The following is a 12,114-nucleotide window of genomic DNA, read 5'->3' on the forward strand; positions in this document are numbered from 1 at the left end:
CGTAGGCAATACTTTGCCTGATTTTTTATTTTGGCAAACATTAGTCTCTCAAATTCAGACTCAATGGCAGTAAAATTTAAATTATATCTGCCGTCAAAATAAGCCGTGAAATAAACTATAGATACGCAAAATATCATTTAATACATCTAATCGGTTATCGGTTGATTTAACAATTTTTACGACTAATATTATATTTCCGTATAACTGTATCGAGTCTATATTTATCTTGGAGTAGAACAAAGTGATGTTTAGTGTGAATTGTAGTGAAGCGAAAAATTATAAAAATAATAGTTTTAAGAACTAAAAAAAAAAAAATCAAATTAAAAAGTAGAAAATAAATAATAATAAATTTAGCCGAAAGTTTTAATTTATTTTATTTATTAAATTAGAGCTAAAAAATTTTTTTTTTATTTTTATTTTAAATTTGAAAATATTCTAATACTAAATCTTGGCAATGTAAAATTTAGATTTTTTAATTAATTTTTCTACTTGACTTAAAATTATAAAACTCTCTTAAAATTTTTTTTCTGAGTTTAATTTATTGAATTAAGTTAATTTTTTTTTATCAGCTTAATATATTTCGACAATAAATCCACGAATGAACTCAACAAAACTGAACGGTTTATTTATCTGACATAAAGGAGTGTCTAAAAGTGTTAAGGATGGACGCGTAATGAAATAAAAGGCATTCGATATGGTACGACAGACAATATAAGGAGAGACTACAGTCTGGAGTCCATTAAAATAAATAAAAACCCGCAACTAGTCGTTAAAAATGTTGTTATTCTCGCGATTGTTATATATACAGCATTCTTATTTAGCATTATATATATATAGTACATACATTTAATGAAAAAGGTGGGTGACACGTTTAACGGTATCGCCCAAACAAAGTGTATATGTATTTGTATTTCTGATTCTGATGTCAAACCTACGCTGCATTTAAACATATGATTGTGACAGATAAACTGTTTCTAAATTAACAAATATTTTTTTTTGTGTATCCAATCCATGTTGGAGCTTTAATAAGGCTTTTAGCAGCTACATAATTTTAGAATACAGTAATTGCAAAATTTTTAGATCTAATTTTGAGAAATTTTTTTTTATTTAAAGTGTAAAGTTTTTTTTGGTGAAGAAAATTTTTTAAAATCTAAAAAATGTCAATTAATGTGTTTAAAAATAGGGTGACTTGTCAATCAACAATATTGCGGCTTAAATTAATAAATTTATCGCATTTTTGGGTTATTTTTCTGCGTAAAAACTATCAACTTAAAGATCTTTTGCCAAAAAAAAATTCTTTAGGAAAATTCTTAAGCTACATTGATAAAAAGATTAGTGTAAGTCAACAAAAAAAATTTAACAATAAAAATCAATTAAATTCTTGGCTTAAAAAATTTTTTTTTGGCTCAAAAAATTTTTTTTGTCCCAGTAAATTTATTATTTTCCTTGTAGTAGTTTTGCTTTCAGATTTTTTGGCATATAAATCCAATAAATAAATAAATAAATAATTCAAAAATTTTTCGTCTTCATTAAAGAAATATAAAACTCTTCAACTAATTTTCTTGTTTCAAGAATATTTCTCTAGAATAAAAGTAAAAAAACAACGACTAAAGTGTTCGATAAAAAAAATTCAGACTTCAGGTCTCTGATGACTTAATGAGCTCCCATAAATAAAACTGCAACATCTTGAAGCTTGTTTGCATCTCCATCGACTTCAACTATATCAACTATTGATGCATGTGATCTATACACACATCTATTTATATCTGCACACATATAAGAGGACTATAACCCGATGGCGTGTGAGATAAAGTCAACCTACGATCGATGCTGAATCATAGGATAAACATAACGGTACTGTTACTTTTCCAACAAACTCTTCCTGAACCCGATAATTGCATCGATTTGCAATAATACTTTTACACACGTGTTCCTTAATTTCGATCTCGACCAGAAAAGTAGTATAATTTAAATTTAACCTTCTAATCACCAACTTATACAAACTAAACAGAAAAATTAAGTAGAAAATAAAATAGGAAAGAAGCGATTATGCACCAAATCCAAGAGCAGTGAAAACGTTAATTGCGCTGCACTCGTACTACGAGAAATAATTAATTAAATTGCAGAGTAATTTTTTTATTTCTACTAAAGATTCTTACGTGAAAATAATTTCAGTGGATCTTTTGTTGCTGTGTACTCGCGGTCTGTTATCTGCCGTATAACAACGGTGAGAAAAATTCACACGACTTATTCAACGGTGCACACTCAAGATCACGGATTCACTATTATTATATATAAATGTATATATCTATATAAATTAACATTAGTTTGTTGTCTACCGGTAAAAAAATCCTCACCAAGAATGCATGCGTTATTTTTTCATTATATTGTATTATACACATACTCTTTCCTAGCATTTATAAGCACGCTGCGGAATCAACCCCTTCCTGTTTGTATCTCACTCTGGTTACTTGTCGGAGACTTTTCCTCTCAATTTCCCACCTACACTCTACTAAGTTATCTTCTGTCTAATTCACTTGCTTTTAATTTCTTCCGGAAATTTATTAATGCATAGCTTTAAATCTATAAAATTATTTTCTTTTATAAGTTTAATTTTTTAATAGCAACCTTGCAATCATTACCGTAAACAATCATTACTGTAAACAAATAAAATTTTGCTTTATTAAATAATAAATTTTATTAAATTGCACTGTACTTTTTTGAATATTGACTTTTTTAAAAATATAAACTCATCTCGATGTTACACTCATCAAAAGCTTTCATTTGAATACCCACATGCATTTTTATATATTTTTCATATATACATATATATATAATATATATAAATATATGAAAAATTTATGTGGGTACTCAAATGAAAGGTCTCGATGAGCATAACATCAGAATGGACTTATATTTACCAAAATGTTAAAAATTAAGGAATAACTGTTGCATTTTGTTAACTCAAATAATTTATCTCCTTAAAAATTAAAATAAAAAATTTTTTCTTTGCTTAAATTTCGCGCGCTTATCTATGCGCCATCTATGTACGTCATTTTCCGTGTTACCAACCTTTAAAACAGAAAAAAAAAATTATTTTATCACTAGATACTTGACTAATCTTTTCGAAAATCACTTAAATCATTAAAAAAAATATTATAAGAAAAATAAATAAAATTGCGACCTTAAAAATTTAATTTTAAGAATTTAAAATGATTAACTGATTGATTTGTTTAATCAGATTCGCAGAAATAAGTGAAATAATAATAAAAAAAAAAAATGATAATAATTATTAGAAACAAAATTGAATTAAAATGAAATAATAAAATAATTATTATAAAAGAGTTAGATTGTTTACAATTAGATTGACTAATTTGAGATGGAATTTTCCTGGTATGTAATTCTTACATCTCAGTGGTGTTTCTGCACGAGCCTCTGGTGTATATAAATATACAACCGTATATAAATGATCCGAGTTCCTCCATAAAGACGGAGGAGAGTCGCGTATCGTATTATATCGCGTACAGAGAACACTTTCACGTGGAGGCTGCGCCAGTAAATATCATGGCCATATTTTCTATCCGCCTCCTCCTACTCCTCATTTCAGTACTCAACTTCTTACTTCTTACTCTCTAGCTTCTTTCATTTAATTCTTTTAATTCCTTTCTATTCGTTTTGCGAGCAGATTATTCTATACAATATCTAGGATCTCTTATCCCAGCTAAAAATAAACTCACTTATTACAAATAACAACAAATCATCGTTATTATCATCAGCATTATTGTAAAGTCAACAGTCAATTATTCTTTTCTTTTTTTCCCGAAAGAATGTCGGGTAAATTTATAAAAGCATAGAAACTGAAAGCCTGAAGGATTCTATTCTTTACCACATTTCTAAATTTAACGAATACATTATCATATTTTTAATATTGTCAGGACAATACGGATAATATATCGTTTCGCCTTACGGCGTGTGCCCTGAATAATATTACGAGCGGTAACCTTCAATCTTCTTGACCATCGTACAATCGGTTTTTTATTTTTGAATGCCCTGTGTCTTGTTGAATTACATTACCTGTACGCTGTTATATCACTAAAGTTTATTTTTTTTTACTAGCTGGTAGTCAGTCGAAGATGTTACGTGATAACATCTTAAATTATATTTAAAGGTATTTTGAATTCTTGGTAATTTTTTACGATCACAGTTTGGTCCACAATACTAAAATTTATAAAAATAATATTTGTAATTTTTTTTTAAACAATTATATTTTTATTTTGTTTCTCAAAAATGCACTTAAGCGAGGATTAACAAACACAAAAATTAATACAAGGTTTTGAGGCAGTTGGTTGAAAAATTTGAAAGTTATTAAAAAAAAAATTATTTTTTTTTAATATTTTTAAAATTAAAAAAAAATTTATATACATACAAATACTGATGTTTTTAAGCTCATCCCGATGTTACACTCATCAAGAGCTTTCATTTGAGTACTCACATGCATTTTTCATATATTTTATATATTTAATATATATGATATTTATAAAATATATGAAAAATGCATATGGGTATTCAAATGAAAGCTCTTGATGAGTGTAACATCGGGATGAGCTTATATCTTTAAAATCATCAATATTTAAAAAAGTACAGTGCAATTTAACAAAAGTACTTATTTAATAAAGCAACATTTTTTTTTATTTATAGTTTACAAGTCACGGCAGTCACATAGTGACTTTTTTAATTTTTCAAAGTAATAAAAATTTTATAAATTTGATTTCAATTCCAAAAATTAGAATCATAAAACCCGCGAAATTCAAATATAAAATTTGACTTCTAAAAAATTATATAATCATTGAATTAAATATGTTAATTAAAAAATTTAGTAATTGATTTATAAAAATCTTTTTATGAAATGTAATAAAAAATAAAGTAGAGAATTGCTGGCGGAGGTTGGACACCTTCTTGCAAAAGGAGTTTTTCATACGTTCATACAAGATATAATACCTCTGTGTATATGAATATATCTCACACTAGTTGTATATGTATATATAAATTTCTTGTATTTGTATTTTACCTGGGTAGAAGCACAAGAAAGAGAGGAGTCAGCTGGTAACGTCACTGGCGCACTCACGAGTGCCGCTAGACCTCTCACTTTGTCGACTGCGCTCGACTCGGATGGTTCTCGATATTTGTACCCCAGGGTACTGACACTTTTTTTAGATTTACTCTTCCGAGTTTTTGTTAAATTAAAGAAAAATTTTTTTTTAATTAATTAAATTAAAAATACGTAAAATGTAGTGCCAAATTTCGGGTTAAAAATTGACAAATTTCGTGCTGTGAAAAGTGTTTGGAGTGTTTGTGAATTTTTTTTAGAAAAATTACCTCTATAATATGTGATTTTTTAATGGAATAATTATTTTTATAAATAATCTATGGAATTTATATGAATGTAAATAGAAAAATAATAAATATTTATAGTAAATAAATAAAAAAGTGTCAAGTGAAATTCTGGATACTTCTGATGGAGTAGAAAGTCTGATAAAGGTGAGTAGAGTGCATTATAAAAAAATTTTTTAATTCATTATTTATAATTAAAATTCTATGATTTATTTATTAACCGATAAATTTTATTCATATTCGGAATTCATTATTAAAGTGAAAAAAAATTAAGAAATTATCAATTTGTAAAATTTTCTGTAGAAAAAAAAAATTATTTTACACAATCTGAAAAAAACATTTTTTTTTTTTTTAATTTTAATTAATCTAAATCTAAGTAAAAAATTTCTTTTGTAAAAAAATCAAAATTATGTTGAAAATTTGAACTTGAAGTTTTTTTTTTTTTTTCAAAGAAAATTAAAAAAAAATTTTTTTTTATTTAAATCCAAATAAAAAAAAATTTTTCCCATCAAAAACCTACGACATACTTAATTAAATAAATTAAAAGTCGAATGATGAAAAAGTTTTCAATATTGAATATGAAAATGAGGAGAAAAGTTGCGTTTTTTATTGGGTTAAGGCCCAGACTACTCAGAAATTTTAGCCATGTCCAAGGATTACGAGTGAGTATATTAAGTAAACTCCAAATAAAACTCATACAAGCTGTAGACGATATCTGTCTGCTTATACCAGGGGGAAGATTATGAAAACGTTACCGATTCCGCAATTAAACTCTTTCGTGGGCTTTCGATTTCTCGCGGGAGCTGCTCCACATCTGCATATACAAACCTTTTAATTAATCTATCAATACAAACTTAACTCCGGTGTAAACTGTTATGGCGTCTAAAAATAGAACCCCGTGTACAAAAAGCGGCTGATAAAAAATAAAAAATACCGAAACAGGTGGCGAACGCACAAGGCCGTTCAGGTACAAAGAGAAGAACTTTCGTAATTAAATAAAATTAAATTTATTTTAAACAATCATTAGATAATATCTGCTCCAAATAAAAAACATAAAAAAAACTTGAGTTAGTTTTGCGTTAATTAAATTTCAATATTCTACATTGGTGTAAAAACCAGAGAAGGGATAGATATAATAATATCTAACCTGGAAGAATATTAAAATTTACGGATGGCTGCGAGAAAATCTTTTCACGTGGAAAAGTTCTCGATCCTTTATTATATTTACGATGAGAAAATGTTTACAAGTAACCAAGATCCGCGACGACCTTTTGTTATTATTATTGCTATTTAAATATTTGCGTACGATTTAACACGATCGACATTTTATTTAAATAAAAAATAAACGGCAGACCAGGAGAGTTTTGAACGGCCAGAACAGGTGGCCGCCTTTCCTGCGCCACGGAACATTTACCCGCTTGCGTTCCATTAAACATCTCTCTTAGAATCTAACGGTCCGGCTAAAATCTAATTTATCGTTATCACGTATACGACCCTGTGATAATTAACTCCTCGATAATCCTCTTGAATTTATTTTACTTTTCAAACCTGCGTTCCATTTTTTTCTGTCCTTTATTAGCTTTCTATTTTTTTATCAATTTTAATATTAATTTCCACGCAATTATTTTTTTACTAAAGAATTTTTCTTATAACCAACATGTACATCATTATTATTATTTTCATTGTTTTACTGCGACTAATTTAAATGTCAAGTAATCACATTATCAAAAATGTAAAGCCAGCAAGTTTACTAATGAGAATATTTTGTAAAAAAAATTATAAAGAAAGTCAAATCGCGAAATGTTACAAGTTTTAACTCCTCAATCTTCTAACCTTTTGTATTATTTTTATTTATTTATTCTCGGTGAAGATTTTAATTTAATACAATTTTATAACAATTATCAAACTGATTTACAAATCGTTGCAATTAAAATTTTTTTTTTTTATAAAATATCACATTTAATTACCAATATCTTAAAATTCCTTCTAGATTTTAGTTTTTTAATTAAAATATTTAATTTTTATAAAACAAAAAAAATTTTCTATTATTTAATTTTAAATGTATAAAATTTTTTTAACATAAAGATATTTTTCCCACGAACTTAAACACACTTACGATAAACTTCAAGCACTCAAAAACAATTTGATTTCTAAACAAAATGATCTAAATGTATATCTAAACATTAAATTTACAACTTATTGGAACGGAACGCTCGCTAATCAATAGAGCATAAAATCTGTTATAGTCGGTAATAAAATAGTATATTTAATAATTGTTAAATAAATACTGTAGTAATAATAAAAAATTTTTACTGTCTTATTCAACAATTACGTAAATAAAATATATATAATTGGCAACAAATAAATATACATATTAATAGAATAAATATTTATCACTTTGTTTTTCTATTAAAATTTTGTCAATAAATTTGAAGTCCCGTCAACAATTAATTACACAAATGATATGATATAATCGGTTATTAATAATCGATGAAGCATGATCAATTGATAATTATAAATTATAATTAATTATTATTTAATAACAAAGTTGCTTGAATAATTTAAATAAAATGAAGAAGCTTTGAGCCAAGGTACTAGCGACCACAGGCAAAGAGTTTTATTTGCGATAAAAACTAATGAAAGAAGAGGAAGTTAAGTATTTGTGGTGACGAAATGGAAGACGTTGTGGTCCCAGATACTGATAAACCTCAGCTGAGTTTCACCTTATCCTTTTATATTACATTATTTTATTTATTTAAATTATTTTTTTAGCATATTTGCTTACAAGTCATCCTTATGCGCTTTTATATTTTATAGTATGAATAATAAAACAGTATAAATATCATTTCCTTTTTTTAACCTATCGCGTTTCTACTGACACTTCTGTGGTTCTTTATCTCAATTCCAAGTTGTAAAAAAATACCAAGTACGTGTACGTGAACAAATATGGAGATTTTTTTTAAATGTAAAAAGTATGAACTAAATATTATTTTTTATTCCAGTATTTTTAGTTCAAAAAAATTTTTTTTTAATTAGCAAATATTTGACAATTTTTTTTCAAAGAAAAAAATACAAAAAAAAATTTTTTTTTTTTAATTTAAATTAAAGAAATTTTAAAATACTTTAAATACTTTAAATACTTTAAAATACTTTAAATTAAAATTTTTGGGACTTAAAAATGTCAAAAAATGAAACTCGAAATTTTTTATTTAAAAATTTTTTAGAAAAAAATTTATAAAAACTGAAGATTATATTTGATAGGGTAAAAAAAAATAAATATCAATTTAATATTTTTTTATCAGCAATAGAGAGTAAGAAAATATAAAAATTCATCACGGTTTATAATTATTATTATTGTTGTTAAATTACTGGAGGTATAATTTGGCTTTGTATCATATTGTGGTTTGATACCGCTGTGAAATGGATTTTATTCGCGTGGAACCACTTTCGCCGTTCTTACACATAAAAGAGATGCACGCAATGTAATTGGACGATTTCGCTGGTTGGACGCCTCAGAAAATTCAGCTCGGCTTTACTTTTATATATTGTGTCGTGTTTACTTTTATTTTTGCGAAATTACTCTCGAATTATTTGAAGAAATTTTTAATTTTAAAATTTTGTGGTTGCTTTTAAAAGGATCAATAATTATCGAAAGTGTTCATTTTTTTCCATTGTAGTATTTTTATGGAAGATTCACGGCTTTAATAACTTTGAACAATAATAATTAATATAAAAATAAAAATTTATGTTTATTTGTAATTGCGTGAAGGCCAAGCGCAAAGAATACTATCTAAAATGCAAGGCAGAAAAGTCAGGAGCATGGGAACCAAAGACAATCGTGAAAGCATCAACGAATACTAGATGATTAGATTGTTTTGTAGAAAGTAAATAGCAATAGTAATAGTAATAGTAATTCAAGTCATATATACTTATATATGTATATATATTGCAGTAATATAAAATAAAATATCCATGCATTTATGTCCTTTGTCTCCATTTCGCCTTGGTCTGAATAACAGCCTGAATTATTATACGTGCAAGAGAAGAAAATGAACGTGATAGAAAGGGATCTTGGAATGTTCAATGTGAAAAAATTTTACAAGACACGGAGCTTTAAATTTTGTCTTGCATAGTAAAATTTTATTGATTTTTTTGGGAGTAATTATTTGCAAAGCACAGAATTTATCGTTGAAAATTAATATTGGTTAAAAAAATTATTACATAAATATTAATTATATTATTTAATATTTTAGAGATGAAAAATTTATTTTTTAAAAATTTAATTACTTGATTATTTTATTGGAAGGAAATATTTTATTTAATGCTTCAATTTATTTCTTAGTACTTTTAATGTCTAATTTTAATTCATGATTTTTCAATTTTTTACGGGAGTGAAATTGAGAGAAAAATTTTATTAAATTTAATCTTACATAATAAATACTAAAAACTTTGCAGTCACATAAATAATCAAAATTTTGTTTTATTAAATAATAAATTTTGTTAAATTGCGCGGTACTTTCTTAAATATTGACATTTTTAACGATATAAGCTCATCCCGAGGTTACTCTCATCAAGAGCTTTCATTTAAGTACCCACATGCATTTTTTAGATATTTTTCATATATACATATATATAATATATATAAATATATAAAAAATTGATGTGGGTACTCAAATGAAAGGTCTCAATGAGTGTAACATCGGGATAAGCTTATATATTTAAAAATGTCAATAGTTCGCAAGATACAAGGTCATTTCTTAATTATTTTATCATGGAAATAAAGTTGTTCTTACTCTTTTATTAATAAAGATTTGTATAAAAATAATAAAGAAAAAAAATTTTTAATTAATTTTTTAGAACGATAATTCATTAATAATTTAATAAATGAAATAAAAAATCAATAAATTTTCTGATTATCCAAAAAAAAAAAAAAATTTTAAGCTTTGCATTAAATTCAACTTTATTTCCAAATATTTACATTTATTCACATTACTATATCCTTTATCTGAATACTCTTTGTCTCGAAAATTCTTTGTCCTGACTAAGATGATAATAAAAAAATACGGCTAGTTAAATCCAGCCGCGGGGCCCGTGAAAACCAGTTTACTTTTATTTAGTCTCTGAACTAAACTCCAAAAGCACCGAATTTGACTTGAGTAAGTTAATATAAGGATCGGGGTATCCAAAATACAACTAAACAGTGGATCCTCTCGTTTCTATTCTCCAGTACATAACACAATATTTATACACGAGAAAAAGATAATATAAGAGCTGGCCATGCAGCAAAAAATGACCCTATTATTACCGGAGAATTAATGACAGAGAATAGAAGTAGTTCCCCATTGAAAACAGACCCTAATACAAAAAGTTGGTAACGAAATAACAAATGTCGGAGGTACAGGATTTTATATGACACTTAAATTTTATTTCCGACTTTATTGCTAAAAAATAATTTAAAATAAATTAAATATACCCCTTTATAATTTTTAGCGACGGTTTAAGTTTAAATTATAGTTATAATAATAATTATAATTATTAAAAATGTTTAATTAAATAAAGTTAAGTAATAATAAAGTTTAAAGGCTGTAAAATGTTTACTCAGATCTATTAAATTTATTGAGATATTTAAATATGAGGATTAATTATTATTTTTGTTATAAAAAAGATATAAAGATAAGGTTGGAGGAATTTATAGAGATAGTGCAAATTCTTGATCTTATGAAGGATCGCTAAAAAAAAAAAAAGGAAATAAAACAAAGTTAAAAAAAAAAAAAGGTAATACACTTTAGTGGCGATGCAGGAAGCGAGAAACGTTTCGCAGAAACGAGTAAATCCGAGCGAAGATGAGTTTAAAGCGGAGGAAGAAAATCTCTTTAAGACCAAGACGGCTAAGATCGAGAATCAAGGAGGAAGTCACGCCATCTTGGGTTTATTTATTTTGTTGGAAAATTTTTAAGTGATTTTTATTAGAGATTAATGGAAATTAAAATTTTAAAGGATTGGAGGTAGGGAAAAATTATAAAGAAGCTTTTTTGTGGGAAATTTAATTTTTTATGAAAAAGGTCGTCCAATTTTGTGTAATTTTTGTCCTTTGGAAAGAATTTTGAGCCAAATTTAAAAGTCAAGATTTTTGAAATCCAAAAAAAAATTTTTTTTTTAATTTGAAATTTTCAAAATTGATATAATTAATTTAAATCAAAAATTATCAAAAAATGTATTTTTATAAAAAATTTTAAATATGTAAAATTAATAATTGATTAAAAAAAATTTGTTTTTTTAATTACAAAATTTTATAAAATAATCTTTGAACTAAAAAAATAAAAAATAGAAATTTAATTTAACTTTATGGCGAATCGAATATTCGTGGCCTTGATATTTACCGCAAGTTGTTTAAAACAGTGAGATGAATTGCCATATAGATATAATTCGTAAGAGAAAGAAATTTACGCAAGCTGAAACCCAGTAACCTTTTGTACTCCGGACTCCGGTGAGTACATTTATACTGGTGTAATATAATGTAATGTAACACAAAACATAACAGTGTATGGTTATGTGTTTATGAATATGTAAGTACACGTAGATGAACACAGAGGTAGAGCCTGACATGAGTAACAACTAAACTCTCATCTGGATAAGAGTGTACTGTGAAGGAAAAGAGAAAAATAACAACAATCCTCGTTATAACTTATAAGTTATAAGTTAGCGTAATAATAGACGAAATGA

At 26.1% G+C, this 12,114-nt stretch overlaps 1 protein-coding gene across 2 annotated transcripts in view; it reads left to right on the forward strand.

Moving 5' to 3' along the window:
- Rhogef64c (Rho guanine nucleotide exchange factor at 64C) overlaps positions 1-12,114 on the forward strand; it is a 142,448-nt gene that overhangs the window by 81,571 nt on the left and 48,763 nt on the right. The window contains exon 1 of one of the 2 annotated variants that reach the window (XM_074256128.1): positions 5,150-5,538. The exons of the other annotated variant lie outside the window; for it this stretch is intronic. The gene's annotated coding sequence lies outside the window, so the exon portion shown is untranslated. Of the gene's footprint in view, positions 1-5,149; positions 5,539-12,114 lie in introns of those variants that run through there. 2 annotated transcript variants of the gene reach the window in all.

Source organism: Cotesia typhae, unplaced genomic scaffold (genome assembly GCF_013202065.1).
Source record: "Cotesia typhae breed Kobodo isofemale line unplaced genomic scaffold, CoteBio_Ctyphae scaffold_152, whole genome shotgun sequence".
NCBI lineage: Eukaryota > Metazoa > Arthropoda > Insecta > Hymenoptera > Braconidae > Cotesia > Cotesia typhae.